This window comes from Eptatretus burgeri, chromosome 17, assembly GCF_056783735.1.
Source record: "Eptatretus burgeri isolate ZD-2024b chromosome 17, Ebu_testis_v1, whole genome shotgun sequence".
NCBI lineage: Eukaryota > Metazoa > Chordata > Myxini > Myxiniformes > Myxinidae > Eptatretus > Eptatretus burgeri.
In genome coordinates this window covers 8,062,316-8,080,064 of record NC_140977.1, presented here as the reverse complement: position 1 = coordinate 8,080,064, position 17,749 = coordinate 8,062,316, and the positions used below count along the sequence as shown (strand labels likewise).

General features: G+C 43.0%; 1 pseudogene across 1 annotated transcript in view; it reads left to right on the top strand.

The window, feature by feature from the left end:
• The first annotated feature begins 394 nt into the window (after positions 1-394).
• LOC147009206 (uncharacterized) overlaps positions 395-17,749 on the top strand; it is a 107,146-nt pseudogene continuing 89,791 nt past the window's right edge. Inside the window, exon 1 of the transcript XR_015053026.1 lies at positions 395-942. The product of XR_015053026.1 is annotated as an uncharacterized LOC147009206 (transcript). The remainder of the gene's footprint in view (positions 943-17,749) is intronic.

The window sequence follows — 17,749 nt, the reverse complement described above, 5'->3', positions numbered from 1 at the left end:
CTCTGTAGGTTGACGGTACCCTCTGTATGTTGACGGTACCCTCTGTATGTTGACGGTACCCTCTGTATGTTGACGGTACCCTCTGTATGTTGACGGTACCCTCTGTATGTTGATGGTACCCTCAGTATGTTGATGGTACCCTCTGTAGGTTGACGGTACCCTCTGTATGTTGACGGTACCCTCTGTATGTTGACGGTACCCTCTGTATGTTGATGGTACCCTCTGTATGTTGATGGCACCCTCTGTATGTTGACGGTACCCTCTGTATGTTGATGGTACCCTCAGTATGTTGATGGTACCCTCTGTATGTTGATGGTACCCTCTGTATGTTGACGGTACCCTCTGTATGTTGATGGTACCCTCAGTATGTTGATGGTACCCTCTGTATGTTGATGGTACGCTCTGTATGTTGACGGTACCCTCTGTATGTTGACGGTACCCTCTGTATGTTGATGGTACGCTCTGTATGTTGATGGTACCCTCTGTATGTTGATGGTACGCTCTGTATGTTGATGGTACCCTCAGTATGTTGATGGTACCCTCTGTATGTTGATGGTACCCTCTGTATGTTGAAAATAATTTTTTCAGGGTGCCGGCGATAGCTCGCCTGCTCAACCGCCAGAATTTTTTTCAACGTTCGATTTGTGGCGAATCTGCAACTTGGAATTGTGTTGTTAAAATAGATTCAGAGATCGTGGAGCGCAGGGTCTTCACTTGGACATTGTTGTTCGACCACCTTGAACTGTGCGGGACTGTACTACATACAGTGTGTTACATTGTAATCTACTACACTGTACTCTTCAACAGTCTTGCCTGGCTTACTGTGTGCGATGAACCGAGATCTCTCCGGTGAGGAACACGAGGTGAACCCTCCGGGATCCACGAGTGTCTCCCATGGAAGGAACGGGGTCAATCCACTCAAGGATAAGGAGTTCGGACCCGGTACGTGCTGTTCTTGTTCCCGTGCGGGGTCCGTGCTATGCACGATGTAAGTAAATAATTTCTGTGGAGAATCCCACGATGTCCGGGTCCCCCCTCGTACACGACCCGTGTCGATGTCCTGAGCCGGTGAAACGATTCCGTTCGTTATAATCGGAACTCGAACGGTGATTTTGATTCCTGAGAGCAGATTCGCTAGTGAACGAGTTTGAGGAGTTGTAATCGGAGCTCGAGCGGTGATTTTGATTCCTGAGAGCAGATTCGTTAGCGGACGAGTTTGAGGAGTTGTAATCGGAGCTCGAGCGGTGATTTTGATTCCTGAGAGCAGATTCGTTACTGGACGAGTCTGAGGAGTTGTAATCGGAGCTCGAGCGGTGATTTTGATTCCTGAGAGCAGATTCGCTAGTGAACGAGTTTGAGGAGTTGTAATCGGAGCTCGAGCGGTGATTTTGATTCCTGAGAGCAGATTCGTTAGTGGACGAGTTTGAGGAGTTGTAATCGGAGCTCGAGCGGTGATTTTGATTCCTGAGAGCAGATTCGTTAGTGGACGAGTTTGAGGAGTTGTAATCGGAGCTCGAGCGGTGATTTTGATTCCTGAGAGCAGATTCGTTAGTGGACGAGTTTGAGGAGTTGTAATCGGAGCTCGAGCGGTGATTTTGATTCCTGAGAGCAGATTCGCTAGTGAACGAGTTTGAGGAGTTGTAATCGGAGCTCGAGCGGTGATTTTGATTCCTGAGAGCAGATTCGTTAGTGGACGAGTTTGAGGAGTTGTAATCGGAGCTCGAGCGGTGATTTTGATTCCTGAGAGCAGATTCGTTACTGGACGAGTCTGAGGAGAAGTTTCATTGTTTCCCTCTCTTCCCGCGTTTTCTACCAAACTGGTCCCTCCTTTTTTGTTATCCACGTGCGGATCGTTTACTAACCAATCTCATGTCAGGTAAATCACACTCCGTGTCCCTGTTCGTGTCTGCCCGTTCCCTCGTCTTGTATATCTTGAGAACGGAACATTGTGGGACCAAAAAGCTTGGTACATATAATGGGGGCCTGTGGGGGGGGGGGGAGGGGTGGGGATGGTGCCGATGATTGGTGGAACGAGACAGATTTAACAGTTGACGTGATCTCCACCAAATTGAACACACATTGGTGACATTGGGGAGTATATTAGGGGGCAATGGGGATGCTCCATTTTGGGGGTTTGATGTTCATATCAGCCCATCAGTTTGGCCTCAATACCGTCAAACGTCGCTCATTTAGGGGGGGTCGGGGTTATGATTGGGTTACCATATTTTATGTTTCAAAAAAGAGGACACACCGCGGATAGAGGGACACACCGAAGGAGGACACTCCACAGAGAAAGGGACACTCTGAAAGAGGACACTCCACGGTGAGGGACACTTCGAAAGAGGACACTCCGCGGTGAGAGGGACACTGAAAGAGGACACTCCGCGGTGAGAGGGACACTTCAAAAGAGGACACACCGCGGTGAGTGACACTTCAAAAGGGGACACTCCGTGGAAAGAGGGACACTCCGCGGAGAGAGGGACACTCCGAAAGAGAACACTCCGCAGAGAGGGACACTCCGAAAAAGAGGACACACTTTTCAAGAGTTTTGAGCCATTGTATCGTCAGTCTCATCGACATAAGTTGTGTGTGTGTGTTTGTGTGTTTGTGTGTTTGTGTGTGTGTGTGTGTGTGTGTGTGTGTGTGTGTGTGTGTGTGTGTGTGTGTGTGTGTGTGTGTGTGTGTGTGTGTGTGTGTGTGTGTGTGTGTGTGTTCAGTACCCTCTGTTTGTTGATGTTGATGGTACCCTATGTTGATGGTCCTCGATTCATTTTGACTGCAAACCGCCGTTCTTTCAGTGAAATACTGAATTATTCCTGAAAATATTGTGCTTGTCATGACCACGTGACATTGTAAATCGATAACATCTTTATTTACCACAGAGACATGTACGTACCAGGACCACGTGACATTGCAAATCAATAACATCTCTATTTACCACAGAGACATGTACGTACCAGGACCACGTGACATTGGAAATCAATAACATCTTTATTTACCACAGAGACATGTACGTACCAGGACCACGTGACATTGTAAATCAAAAACATCTTTATTTACCACAGAGACATGCACGTACCAGGACCACGTGACATTGTAAATCAAAAACACCTTTATTTACCTCAGAGACATGTACGTACCATGACTACGTGACATTGTATATGAATTACATCTTTATTTACCACAGAGACATGTACGTACCAGGACCACGTGACATTGTAAATCAATTACATCTTTATTTACCACAGAGACATGTACGTACCAGGACCACGTGACATTGTAAATCAATAACATCTTTATTTACCACAGAGACATGTACGTACCAGGACCACGTGACATTGTAAATCAATAACATCTTTATTTACCACAGAGACATGTACGTACCAAGACTACGTGACATTGGAAATCAATAACATCTTTATTTACCACAGAGACATGCATGTACCAGGACCACGTGACATTGTATCTCAATTACATCTTTATTTACCACAGAGACATGTACCTACCAGGACCACGTGACATTGTAAATCAATAACATCTTTATTTACCACAGAGACATGTACGTACCAAGACCATGTGACATTGTAAATCAATAACATCTTTATTTACCACAGAGACATGTACGTACCAGGACCACGTGACATTGTAAATCAATGACATCTTTATTTGCCACAGAGACATGTACGTACCAGGACCACGTGACATTGTATATCAATTACATCTTTATTTACCACAGAGACATGTACCGACCAGGACCACGTGACATTGTAAATCAATAACACCTTTATTTACCACAGAGACATGTACGTACCAGGACCACGTGACATTGTAAATCAATAACACCTTTATTTACCACAGAGACATGTACGTACCAGGACCACATGACATTGTAAATCAATAACACCTTTATTTACCACAGAGAAATGTACGTACCAGGACCATGTGACATTGTATATGAATTACATCTTTATTTACCACAGAGACATGTACGTACCAGGACCACATGACATTGTAAATCAATAACATCTTTATTTACCACAGAGACATGTACCTACCAGGACCACATGACATTGTAAATCAAAAACACCTTTATTTACCACAGAGACATGTACGTACCAGGACCACGTGACATTGTATATCAATTACATCTTTATTTACCACAGAGACATGTACCGACCAGGACCACGTGACATTGTAAATCAATAACACCTTTATTTACCACAGAGACATGTACGTACCAGGACCACGTGACATTGTAAATCAATAACACCTTTATTTACCACAGAGACATGTACGTACCAGGACCACATGACATTGTAAATCAATAACACCTTTATTTACCACAGAGAAATGTACGTACCAGGACCATGTGACATTGTATATGAATTACATCTTTATTTACCACAGAGACATGTACGTACCAGGACCACATGACATTGTAAATCAATAACACCTTTATTTACCACAGAGAAATGTACATACCAGGACCACGTGACATTGTATATGAATTACATCTTTATTTACCACAGAGACATGTACGTACCAGGACCACGTGACATTGTATATCAATTACATCTTTATTTACCACAGAGACATGTACGTACCAGGACCACATGACATTGTAAATCAATAACACCTTTATTTACCACAGAGAAATGTACATACCAGGACCACGTGACATTGTATATGAATTACATCTTTATTTACCACAGAGACATGTACGTACCAGGACCACGTGACATTGTATATCAATTACATCTTTATTTACCACAGAGACATGTACGTACCAGGACCACGTGACATTGTAAATCAATTACATCTTTATTTACCACACAGACATGTACGTACCAAGACCATGTGACATTGTAAATCAATAACACCTTTATTTACCACAGAGACATGTACGTACCAGGACCACGTGACATTGTATCTCAATTACATCTTTATTTACCACAGAGACATGTACGTACCAGGACCACGTGACATTGTAAATCAATTACATCTTTATTTACCACAGAGACATGTACGTACCAGGACCACGTGACATTGTAAATCAATAACACCTTTATTTACCACAGAGACATGTATGTACCAGGACCACGTGACATTGTAAATCAATAACACCTTTATTTACCACAGAGAAATGTACGTACCAGGACCATGTGACATTGTATATCAATTACATCTTTATTTACCACAGAGACATGTACGTACCAGGACCACGTGACATTGTAAATCAATTACATCTTTATTTACCACAGAGACATGTACGTACCAGGACCACGTGACATTGTATATCAATTACATCTTTATTTACCACAGAGACATGTACATACCAGGACCACGTGACATTGTATATGAATTACATCTTTATTTACCACAGAGACATGTACATACCAGGACCACATGACATTGTAAATCAATTACATCTTTATTTACCACAGAGACATGTACCTACAAGGACCACGTGACATTGTAAATCAAAAACACCTTTATTTACCTCAGAGACATGTACGTACCATGACTACGTGACATTGTATATGAATTACATCTTTATTTACCACAGAGACATGTACGTACCAGGACCACGTGACATTGTAAATCAATAACATCTTTATTTACCACAGAGACATGTACGTACCAGGACCACGTGACATTGTAAATCAATTACATCTTTATTTACCACAGAGACATGTACGTACCAGGACCACGTGACATTGTAAATCAATAACATCTTTATTTACCACAGAGACATGCACGTACCAGGACCACGTGACATTGTAAATCAATTACATCTTTATTTACCACAGAGACATGCACGTACCAGGACCACGTGACATTGTATATCAATTACATCTTTATTTACCACAGAGACATGTACGTACCAGGACCACGTGACATTGTAAATCAATTACATCTTTATTTACCACACAGACATGTACGTACCAAGACCATGTGACATTGTAAATCAATAACACCTTTATTTACCACAGAGACATGTACGTACCAGGACCACGTGACATTGTATCTCAATTACATCTTTATTTACCACAGAGACATGTACGTACCAGGACCACGTGACATTGTATATCAATTACATCTTTATTTACCACACAGACATGTACGTACCAAGACCATGTGACATTGTAAATCAATTACATCTTTATTTACCACAGAGACATGTACGTACCAGGACCACGTGACATTGTAAATCAATAACACCTTTATTTACCACAGAGACATGTATGTACCAGGACCACGTGACATTGTAAATCAATAACACCTTTATTTACCACAGAGAAATGTACGTACCAGGACCATGTGACATTGTATATCAATTACATCTTTATTTACCACAGACACATGTACGTACCAGGACCACGTGACATTGTAAATCAATTACATCTTTATTTACCACAGAGACATGTACATACCAGGACCACGTGACATTGTATATGAATTACATCTTTATTTACCACAGAGACATGTACGTACCAGGACCACGTGACATTGTATATCAATTACATCTTTATTTACCACAGAGACATGTACGTACCAGGACCACGTGACATTGTATATCAATTACATCTTTATTTACCACAGAGACATGTATGTACCAGGACCACGTGACATTGTAAATCAATAACACCTTTATTTACCACAGAGACATGTACGTACCAGGACCATGTGACATTGTATCTCAATTACATCTTTATTTACCACAGAGACATGTACGTACCAGGACCACGTGACATTGTAAATCAATAACATCTTTATTTACCATAGAGACATGCACGTACCAGGACCACGTGACATTGTAAATCAATTACATCTTTATTTACCACAGAGACATGTACGTACCAAGACTACGTGACATTGGAAATCAATAACATCTTTATTTACCACAGAGACATGCATGTACCAGGACCACGTGACATTGTATCTCAATTACATCTTTATTTACCACAGAGACATGTACCTACCAGGACCACGTGACATTGTAAATCAATAACATCTTTATTTACCACAGAGACATGTACGTACCAAGACCATGTGACATTGTAAATCAATAACATCTTTATTTACCACAGAGACATGTACGTACCAGGACCACGTGACATTGTAAATCAATGACATCTTTATTTGCCACAGAGACATGTACGTACCAGGACCACGTGACATTGTATATCAATTACATCTTTATTTACCACAGAGACATGTACCGACCAGGACCACGTGACATTGTAAATCAATAACACCTTTATTTACCACAGAGACATGTACGTACCAGGATCACTTCCGGTTCCGGTTTTGAGCGGCAAGAGGTCTCCTTCGGGGCTCCCTGCTGATGTTCTCAAAGTTAAGTTCCGGTTGTTATTTGTCCCGTTTTAACTGTTTAATTTTCTCACCTACATGTTAATGTGTGTTCCTAGTTCGGTTTTGTTTCAAAAATCGTGCTATTTTGTGAGTATTTATGTCGACGTTCTTACTTGGTGTTTGAGGCCTAGTCTTAGGCTTGAGGCCTACCGGTTCCACTCGGTGTTCGATCGTTTTTTTTTTTGTTGTTGTTTGTTTTTTCTCCCCATTACCTTCAATTTCTATCCTCCCCATTACCTTCAATTTTCATCCTCCCCACTTTCCAAACATCCCCCATTCTCCCAACTAATCTCTTTCTTATCTCAAAAAAAAAAAAAAAAAAAAAAAAAAAATATATATATATATATATACCCAACAACAACAACAACAACAACACGCTCACCTTCTCCCGATTCTGCTACTTCTTCTTCCTCTTAACTTCCTCCTCGTCTTCCTCGATTTCTTTTTTTTTTTTTTACACTTCCATGACCTAATCTGTTGAACTCTCTCATACATTAATATTAACAACAAAAACGATCTCATAATGCTTCATCTTCCTCTCTCACACATGTGGTACTCTTTACTGTTTCACAATGCACTACTCTTCTGCTATTTTAACAGACTGCTCTCATTTCGACCTCTCCTTCATTCCTTGCCTAAAAATCCAACTATTACAGCGCTTCTTCTCTCCATGCTCTGAATTCGCCTTCATTGCATCCATCAAGAATTGTGTTAAATCGGATCTCTGACCTAAAACTTTTAAAAACCACAGTTTGCCATGGATGCTTGCTTTCCATCAACCATTCTTTTTTCCAACTTCAGTGCCAACTCACCCCCTCACCCCTCACTCTCACTCTCAAAGCAACCATCCCACTCTTCTCCCTCCAAGCCTCCCTCTCACCTCTTTCAAAAATTCCCCCTCACCTTTCTCCCACCTTTCATCCCCCTCACTCTTCCTTCTCTAAGTTGCCCCCCCTCTCATCCAACAACCTGCCTCCCTCCACTGCCCTCTCACCTCCATCTCTTCACTCCACCTCCTCAAATCCTCAACTGCCATCTTCCTTGTCTCTTGTCCCCCCTCTCCCAGCACCACAGAGCCTTTTCTCCTCCTCATTCGGCCCCCTCCCCTCGCTATTCTGCAATACCCCACACTCCTTCAGCAACCCTCCTTACCTCCCCCCCCTCCCCCCCTCCTCCCCTCCCCCCCCCCCCCCCCCCCTGCACCCCAAGCCTCCTCCCCTACCTCTTCATTAAAAGTGTGGACCTCAAATATCCGGGGCCTTCGCTCAAACCTTTCAGATCTTTCCCTACAGGTTGCCACTGACAAACCAGACATTATCTGCCTAACAGAAACTTTCCTCTCCCAAGACGTGTCTGACTCCCAAGTATCTCTCCCTGGTTACTCCTTCTTACGGTATGACAGACCTGAGCCTCGTCCTGGTGGAGGTGTTGCTCTCTTCATCAAAGACTCTATTCCTCACTCTCCCTGCACTGCTCTCACTCCCCCACACCCTCAGGAATACCTCTGGCTTCGGCTTCCCCTCCACTCCCACCTCATGTTTATATGTGTACTGTACCGTCCACCGAACAGTGATGACTCCATCTACACCTCACTCTCCGAAAACATGGACCATCTTCTATCTTCTCATCCAAACTCTCTCTTCCTCTTATGTGGCGACTTCAATTGTCATCACGCCAGTTGGCTAGGTGTGGGTACCTCTCTCACCTGCCATGGGACATCAGCAAAAGCTTTCTGTGACTCATTGGGACTGACTCAATCGGTCAACTTCCCGACGCGGATCTCAACCAATGGTACTCCATCTCTTCTGGATCTGATTTTGACAAATTTCCCTGACAATATCTGCTGCTCTTCCTTCGCTCCAATTGGTTCTTCTGACCACGTCCTTGTTAAAGTGGACATCTCTCTGGCTGTTATCAGAGAACCACCTCACCGCCGTCGAGTCTGGCATTTCACTCAAGCCGACTGGCAGGGTCTCCGAGCAGCCATCAAACTTACAGACTGGTCTCCTATCACTACTTTCTCAAACATCAACTCATCCTGGGAATTCTTTCAAAGAAACTTGCTCTCCCTCATGCACAGATTTATCCCCTCTCGTGTTCAGTTGTCTTACCCTTCCTCCCGCCCTTGGTTTACTGAAGCTTGTGGCGAGGCAGTTGTCCTGAAACAACTTGCCTTTGCCTCATGGAAAGCAAACCCAACGGAGGGCAATCTCAGTTCTTTCCACAAAGCTCGGAACAAGTGTGTATCTACCCTCAGGAGAGCCAGAAAACAACATCTTTCTCATCTCAAGTCTGAACTCTCAAACCTCTCTCCCTCCTCAAAATCCTGGTGGCGTTTAATCAAATCTGTTTCTGGTGTATGTTCCCCCTCCATCCCCTCCCTTACCTCAAATGGCCGCACTGCTGATTCCACACGTGATAAAGCTGAATGTCTAAACTCGGTGTTTGCAGCTAAATCTTGTGTCCCAAACCCATCACTATCTCTACCCACTTTACCCAGTCGCACCCAACTGTCCCTGGACTCTGTATCCTTTTCTCCTGACAAGGTGGAGAGCTTGCTTTCAAACCTCGAGTCAGATTCTGCAACCGGTCCAGACGGCATCAGCCCACGTGTCCTCAAAGCCTGCTCTTCTGCTCTTGCTCACCCTCTCTCTGTTCTATTCACCCTCTCATTTTCCCAAGGTCATCTGCCATCTGCTTGGAAATCTGCTAACATCACTGCCCTGCATAAAAAAGGTGCAAAAACAGATCCCTGTAACTACAGACCAATCAGCCTTCTCTCCCAATCATCAGCAAGGTTATGGAATCCATCATCGCTTCAGACATGAAATCCTTCCTCTTCTCCAATGGCTTGATTTCCAATCATCAATTTGGTTTCAGACCAGGTCACTCTACCCTGGATATGCTGCTACTGCTCTCCCATCAATGGATGGAGGTCCTCAATGCCAGACAGGAAATCCGAGCCGTATCCCTGGACATATCACGTGCTTTTGACACAGTCTGGCACCCTGCCCTACTCACCAAACTCTCTTCCCATGGTATTCAAGGCCATCTCCACTCATGGCTCGCAGACTTCCTCTCCTGTCGCAGTCAACGTGTGGCCCTAAATGGAGTTCTTTCATCCCCTCTTCCTGTGCAGGCTGGAGTTCCTCAAGGTAGCGTTCTGGGCCCTGTTCTTTTTCTGGTTTTCATCAATGATCTCTCGGACTCTCTGGAAAATCCTCTATTTCTCTTTGCCGATGACTCCACCCTCTGCCGTACCATCTGTCATCCCTCAGACCGGCAAGCAGCAGCTTCTTCGCTCACTGCAGATCTGGATAAAATCACAAACTGGTCCAACACGTGGAACATGTCTTTCAATCCACACAAATCTCACACTCTCACTATGTCTCTTCGAAAGGACCGTTTAGAAAACCCCCATCCACTTTCTCAACAATCCTCTAGAAGAAGTCTTTTCTTTCAAGCTTCTGGGTCTCACTATCTGCCATGACCTTTCCTGGGAAAGTCACATTTCCAACCTTGCCTCAAAAGCCAGTCGCCGACTGGGAATCCTCCGTCGTGCAAGGTCCTTCCTCGGCCCTCTTGAGCTCCTGACTACTTACAAAGCTTTTGTCCGTAGCCTGATGGAGTACTGCTCTCCCCTCTGGGCTGGTGCTCCTGCCTCCCACCTTTCTCGGCTTCACGCTGTCGAAACCAGGGCTTTTAAGATCATTGGCATCTCCCGCAATGAAGCTGAGTCTTTGGGCCTCTCACTCAATCACCGCAGGTTGGTCGGTGGTCTTTCTGTCTTCTACCGACTCCTCTCCAGCCTTGCCCCCCCTGCTCTCTCTGCGATTCGTCCCAACCACATTTCCACAGGGCGCTCAAGGTCCGCCAACAACCCCCTTCTGGTAAAACTACCAAAATCACGAATCACTGCTCACCTTCACTCTTTCATTCCTCTTTTTTCCCGCCTTTGGAATAAACTCCCTCACTCTGTTCAATCCCATTCTTCCCTCCAGGCTTTCAAAACAGCTGTTCACCACCACCTCTTATCTTCCCCCATCCAAATCCTCGATCTTTTCTACCCCCGATAATCCACCCAAGCCCACTTCCTTCAATTTTCCTGCTTTCCTTCCTGAAAGTCCCTGTAATGTCCATCTTCTCTTCGCCATGTTCCCCGTCCCATCCCCATCCCTCTCCTTTCCACAGTTCACCTAATGTGTCTGTTCCCCACTGTTTTGTCCCTTCCACTCCCGCCCCTCTTGTCTCATGCCTCCTTGCTGTGAGTTGTGTGTTAGCTCTCATACGAGCCTCGACCAAGGTATACAAAAAAAAAAAAAAAAAAAAAAAAAAAAAAAACATGACATTGTAAATCAATAACACCTTTATTTACCACAGAGACATGTACGTACCAGGACCACATGACATTGTAAATCAATAACACCTTTATTTACCACAGAGAAATGTACGTACCAGGACCATGTGACATTGTATATGAATTACATCTTTATTTACCACAGAGACATGTACGTACCAGGACCACATGACATTGTAAATCAATAACACCTTTATTTACCACAGAGAAATGTACATACCAGGACCACGTGACATTGTATATGAATTACATCTTTATTTACCACAGAGACACGTACATACCAGGACCACGTGACATTGTATATCAATTACATCTTTATTTACCACAGAGACATGTACGTACCAGGACCACGTGACATTGTATCTCAATTACATCTTTATTTACCACAGAGACATGTACGTACCAGGACCACGTGACATTGTAAATCAATAACACCTTTATTTACCACAGAGACATGTACGTACCAGGACCACGTGACATTGTAAATCAATAACACCTTTATTTACCACAGAGACATGTACGTACCAGGACCACGTGACATTGTATCTCAATTACATCTTTATTTACCACAGAGACATGTACGTACCAGGACCACGTGACATTGTAAATCAATAACATCTTTATTTACCACAGAGACATGTACATACCAGGACCACGTGACATTGTATATCAATAACACCTTTATTTACCACAGAGACATGTACGTACCAGGACCACATGACATTGTAAATCAATAACACCTTTATTTACCACAGAGACATGTACGTACCAGGACCACGTGACATTGTATATCAATTACATCTTTATTTACCACAGAGACATGTACATACCAGGACCACGTGACATTGTATATCAATTACATCTTTATTTACCACAGAGACACGTACATACCAGGACCACGTGACATTGTATATGAATTACATCTTTATTTACCACAGAGACACGTACATACCAGGACCACGTGACATTGTATATCAATTACATCTTTATTTACCACAGAGACATGTACGTACCAGGACCACGTGACATTGTATTTCAATTACATCTTTATTTACCACAGAGACATGTACGTACCAGGACCACGTGACATTGTATATCAATTACATCTTTATTTACCACAGAGACACGTACATACCAGGACCACGTGACATTGTATTTCAATTACATCTTTATTTACCACAGAGACACGTACCTACCAGGACCACGTGACATTGTATTTCAATTACATCTTTATTTACCACAGAGACATGTACGTACCAGGACCACGTGACATTGTATATCAATTACATCTTTATTTACCACAGAGACATGTACGTACCAGGACCACGTGACATTGTATATCAATTACATCTTTATTTACCACAGAGACACGTACATACCAGGACCACGTGACATTGTATATCAATTACATCTTTATTTACCACAGAGACATGTACGTACCAGGACCACGTGACATTGTATATCAATTACATCTTTATTTACCACAGAGACATGTACGTACCAGGACCACGTGACATTGTAAATCAATAACATCTTTATTTACCACAGAGACATGTACATACCAGGACCACGTGACATTGTATATCAATTACATCTTTATTTACCACAGAGACATGTACGTACCAGGACCACGTGACATTGTATATCAATTACATCTTTATTTACCACAGAGACACGTACATACCAGGACCACGTGACATTGTATATGAATTACATCTTTATTTACCACAGAGACACGTACATACCAGGACCACGTGACATTGTATATCAATTACATCTTTATTTACCACAGAGACATGTACGTACCAGGACCACGTGACATTGTATATCAATTACATCTTTATTTACCACAGAGACATGTACGTACCAGGACCACGTGACATTGTAAATCAATAACACCTTTATTTACCACAGAGACATGTACGTACCAGGACCACGTGACATTGTAAATCAATAACACCTTTATTTACCACAGAGACATGTACGTACCAGGACCACGTGACATTGTATATCAATTACATCTTTATTTACCACAGAGACATGTACGTACCAGGACCACGTGACATTGTAAATCAATAACATCTTTATTTACCACAGAGACATGTACATACCAGGACCACGTGACATTGTATATCAATAACACCTTTATTTACCACAGAGACATGTACGTACCAGGACCACATGACATTGTAAATCAATAACACCTTTATTTACCACAGAGACATGTACGTACCAGGACCACGTGACATTGTATATCAATTACATCTTTATTTACCACAGAGACATGTACATACCAGGACCACGTGACATTGTATATCAATTACATCTTTATTTACCACAGAGACACGTACATACCAGGACCACGTGACATTGTATATGAATTACATCTTTATTTACCACAGAGACACGTACATACCAGGACCACGTGACATTGTATATCAATTACATCTTTATTTACCACAGAGACATGTACGTACCAGGACCACGTGACATTGTATTTCAATTACATCTTTATTTACCACAGAGACATGTACGTACCAGGACCACGTGACATTGTATATCAATTACATCTTTATTTACCACAGAGACACGTACATACCAGGACCACGTGACATTGTATTTCAATTACATCTTTATTTACCACAGAGACACGTACCTACCAGGACCACGTGACATTGTATTTCAATTACATCTTTATTTACCACAGAGACATGTACGTACCAGGACCACGTGACATTGTATATCAATTACATCTTTATTTACCACAGAGACATGTACGTACCAGGACCACGTGACATTGTATATCAATTACATCTTTATTTACCACAGAGACACGTACATACCAGGACCACGTGACATTGTATATCAATTACATCTTTATTTACCACAGAGACATGTACGTACCAGGACCACGTGACATTGTATATCAATTACATCTTTATTTACCACAGAGACATGTACGTACCAGGACCACGTGACATTGTAAATCAATAACATCTTTATTTACCACAGAGACATGTACGTACCAGGACCACGTGACATTGTATATCAATTACATCTTTATTTACCACAGAGACATGTACGTACCAGGACCACGTGACATTGTATATCAATTACATCTTTATTTACCACAGAGACACGTACATACCAGGACCACGTGACATTGTATATGAATTACATCTTTATTTACCACAGAGACACGTACATACCAGGACCACGTGACATTGTATATCAATTACATCTTTATTTACCACAGAGACATGTACGTACCAGGACCACGTGACATTGTATATCAATTACATCTTTATTTACCACAGACACATGTACCTACCAGGACCACGTGACATTGTATATCAATTACATCTTTATTTACCACAGACACATGTACCTACCAGGACCACGTCCCAATCACTCGGATTCACGTTCTCCCCGAGCACTTCAAAAACGCGGGAATTTTCTCTTCAGTTCTGAAGTGAATTTATACTTTCGTTTTGTAATTGTAAAGATCTCTTGAATGAAATCAAACAAGTACGAACTGTACGGACGAACAAAACGTACTGAATCGTGGACTGAGCACGACACTGGATTCGATGACTGTGAGGTTCGATATGAAGAGGGAAAGTGAGTGTGAACGTTCGAACACCTTCATTACGCCATGACGGAGTAACACAGACTTGTAGCAAAAAATTCAGGTCCAAGCATTACAGAACCAAACAATTCTGATCCAAACATTACAGAACTGCATTTTATGTCACCGTAGATACCGGGCGTAGTGGCGTGCGCCTGTAATCTGGCGACTCGGAGGCTTGGGTTGGAGGATCGCTTGAGGACGGGCGCTCTGCGCTGGGCCGAGCAATGAGAGGGTGTAGGGCAGCCCGGAATCATGGCGAAACCCAAATCCTTATCCCTGTGTCGTAAGAGGCGACCAGGGTTGCGTCAGGAAGGGCATCCGGCGTAAAACCTGTGCCAAATCAGTATGCGGATCATAACGGATGATCCGCTGTGGCGACCCCAAACGGGAGCAGCCGAAAGACGAACAACAACAACATTTTATGTCACCGTAAGGAAATGTACAGAAATGGATTAATCGTTGAAATAAGATAGAAAATGTTTCCCAAATCTTAAAATTTAATCCCTTTGACGATGCATTTTTTTTTTTTGCAAAATTCACACATTTTTCGAAATTTCAAAAACCAGACCAGACGGTGATTTAAGGACCAAAATGGAAGACACATCCAGGGAAAGCCGGATGAATGCACCCGTCCATTATGGTGGAAACAAAATCATTATTGCCTTTTACAAATTTTTTCAATTTTGGGAAGATTTGGAATTGGTGAGAAGTGGGATCACGACCAAACTTGGGAGGGATAGTGTAGGCCCCATTTCGGGTTCATGATGAAAAAATAGGACCGTCTCTCCTGAAGCTCACCTGGATCAGGAGCAACAGTCACTCAAACCCCCCTCAGACCCCCTCGGACCCTGAATTTTTTTAATGCCGCAAACAAACTTTGGTACATCATGGGTGATGAAGGTTGTGGTTGTTCCATTGAAATTCTGTGTGTAGTTTCCGAGAAGAGAGCAAATACCTATTTTGGATGGTCAGAACCCCCCCCCCCCAGACTTCCTTTGTGAGCTCAGATTTTGATGCGGTCGATATACTTTGGTACATCTCTGATGATGAAGGTTGTGGTCAAGTTTCATCAAAATCGTATGTGTAGTTTCGGAGAAGAGAGTAAATACCTATATTGGTGGTGGGCGGGGGGGGGGGGTCAACCCCTCACCCACCCGTAGACTCCTTAATGAGTGAAGATTTTGATGCAGTCCATGCGCTTTGGTGCATCACGGGTGATGAAGGTTGTGCTCAAGTTTCATTGAAATTGTGTAGTTTTGGAGATGAAAGTAAATACATATTTTTTTGTGGGGTAGAAAATTTGGGGGGAAGGGTACTCAAAAAATCCACGGTAGACCCCCTAAATGAGCACAGATTTTGATGTGGTCAATAAACCTTCGTTGGGCATCAGCTATGAAGCTTGTGGCCAAGTTTCATCAAATTCCTATGTTTGGTTCAAGCGATAATGAATGGTGTTTACGGACTCATTCACTCACTGACTCACTTTCCGATGGACACTGCTCGATCGCATAAGCTCACCTGAATATAGTTCAGGTGAGCTAAAAATGAAGTTATTAGCTTCGACAGGTTTATTGGGGGAGGGACAATCTATTTTGCCTATATCAGAATGTGAGAGAGAAAGAGAGATAGAGGTATGAAGAGAACAAAGTGGTGAGGAGGGAGGGAGGGAGGTGGGATCATTTCTGTGAATGAATGAATATGTGGAAAGCTCTTGATGTATTTCAATTCCAAAAATAAGCTTTTTATCGAATGCACGTGGAAATATTATAATAATAATAACAATAATAATAATACCACTCTGTGCCGTAAAGGCACAAAGGGCTGCCGAGGCAGTTTCACTGGCAAGGAGTACATTCCTGGAAGGGTCGCAACTCCAACACAGGTTACCCTGAATGGTTATTACCCCAGTACACAGATACTCAATTCACCAACCTTGGAAGGATGACAGACTGAGTGAAGCCCACCTGGTGTTAATTCAACGGTTGATGGGCTCAAACTCAAGACCCTCAGGTCCTAGGCCAGCCACCTGAACCACAAAGCCAACAGCAGGAACAGGGAAACATAATTATATAAATAAATAAATAAACATGGTTAAGTGGTTAACAAGTCTTGCATTCCAACAAAGTCGTCGTGTCAAAAACAACTTGTGAATGAAGTATAAATTGCTGAACGTTACAAAAAATTTCCAAGTTCTCCTCCAAAGCCAGTCCGAATGGGCATCCTCCGTCGTGCGAAGTCCTTCCTTGGCACACCTGAACTCTTATCCATCTACAAGGCCTTCATCTGCAGCTTGTTGGAGTACTGCTCTCCCCTCCTGGCTGACTCCGCTACCTCACACCTTCCTCAGCTTGTCACCATGGAAACCAAGGCTTTTGAAATCATTT